This window comes from Malus domestica, chromosome 01, assembly GCF_042453785.1.
Source record: "Malus domestica chromosome 01, GDT2T_hap1".
In the NCBI taxonomy this organism is placed as follows: domain Eukaryota; kingdom Viridiplantae; phylum Streptophyta; class Magnoliopsida; order Rosales; family Rosaceae; genus Malus; species Malus domestica.
Window position 1 is genome coordinate 5838169 of NC_091661.1, and position 1907 is coordinate 5840075.

General features: G+C 34.7%; 1 long non-coding RNA gene across 1 annotated transcript; it reads left to right on the forward strand.

Annotated features, from left to right (window-relative positions):
* Window positions 1-202: 202 nt before the first annotated feature.
* Window positions 203-1676, forward strand: LOC139195809 (uncharacterized). The gene is made up of 4 exons (XR_011580844.1): window positions 203-296; window positions 468-583; window positions 735-1263; window positions 1369-1676. It is a non-coding gene; the product is annotated as an uncharacterized lncRNA (long non-coding RNA).
* Window positions 1677-1907: the final 231 nt, after the last annotated feature.

Sequence of the window (1907 nt, forward strand, 5' to 3'; positions counted from 1 at the left end):
AATAATTCACCATAGATCACACTAAAATTTTGGTTCTTTTACTCCTACTTAGATAAAACAGTCATACTAACTTTTCTTTGTCAAAGAAATAATTCTCATTTGACACTATCACCGACACTAAATAGTGTGGTCCCCACGACCACCACTACCTAGTAGTACTCGACTGTCCATCTCTCTTCCATTTATTTTCTTTTCCTCCTTTCTTAATTTCCTTTGTTGGTACAACTTTTCTGTGATAATTTTCAGTGTGATTGTTATACTACTTTCCTTGCCATTTGTCACTTCTCTCTGCCTTTGTAAGTTTGTGTTGATCCTGTATTTTATTTTTCTGGTATATTCTCTGAGTCCATAATCTATTTTTGCTTAATATTCATTTTCAATTACCAAAACAAGATTTAAAGTTTCTATTTTCTTTTCCCTACTCATTTTCGTTTTACTTGTTCATTGACTACTGTTTTTGTTTGCAGAACCCATTTTCCGGTAACCCAATATGATTCAATAGCTTAAACTGAGTTATCGAAGACTGTAAGATCAAATCAAATTGTCAAATGTGTGTTGGCATTGAGTCAAATATCTGACCATAGTGAGTCCCAGTAGATACAAATAAAAATTGTATCTTGTAATTACCAAAAGAAGATTTAATGTTTCAAAAATTCTTTTCTAAATTTTAAAACATTGATCTTCAATCTTTTTACTCGTTCATTTAGTTACTCATTGTAGTACCCGATTTACAGCAACTGTGCTTTCCGATGGCATTGAGTTTCAGAGTCTCTGCATCTTTTCTTTCGAATGAATCAGCTCCTCTATGGAAGTATGATGTGATTTTGAGTTTCAGAGGTGTAGACACCCGCAAGGTTTTTGTATCCCATTTATACCATGAATTGTGGGAGTGCCAAGGAATTACGACTTTCTTTGATGATCGAGTGTTTGAAGAAGGAACAAGTATTCCTCTTGAGCTCCCAAGTGCGATCAAAGAATCGCATATTGCAATCATTGTTCTCTTGCCAAACTATGCATCCTCCAAATGGTGCTTGGACGAACTCACAACCATTCTACAATGCATGGAAGGCAGGAACCCAGTTCTGCCGATCTTTTATGAGACAGATCCATCTGACGTTGAAAATCAACTAGATGTTTTGCTAAAGTCTTCGCAGAGCATGAAGAAAACTTCATCACTACCGAAGACAAAAAGAAGGTGACCCAGTGGAGAGCTGATTTGAAAAAAGTATCCAAAATTGCTGGGTGGCATTTGAAGAATTTTAAGTAAGCATGCATGGACAATTAATTTCCTATATCTCTTAATGGAGTCAAACGGCAATGCCTTGTTTATCTTGGATTGATCAGGTATTTTACTTTTCTTCCTTGTAGATCTGAAAGAGAGCTGATTAATGACATCGTCAAATGCGTGTGGAGGAAAGTGCAAGCTACATTCACGCTATCACATTCCTCATGGAAGTTAGTCGGAACTGATTATGCACTTGAGCAACTAAGTTTGCTATTACCTCATGATGCCAATAATATGTTCACTTTATTGGGATAACAGGGATCGGTGGAATAGGCAAGACAACCCTTGCTAAGCTAGTTTATGATAAAGTCTGCCATCATTTTGAAATTCATTGTTTTCTTGCAAATGTTAGAGAGGTTTTTGCAAAAAATGGTATGGTTGATTGGTAGGATTTTATCATCTGCAAAAGTAGGAATAAAATACTTAAAAATACTTGCAAGAGTACAAGGTTATCGTAGTATAACAGCTCAAGCAAAGTCGTTTTCCACAGGGATTGAATAAATAATTCATGTTAAAACCAAATCTTAATTAATTATTTGTAAACAAAGTTTGGAAAGAGGTTGATCTTATGACCTAAAATATTAAAAACAATTAAATAAATTGACAAAGTAAAGAAAACAAA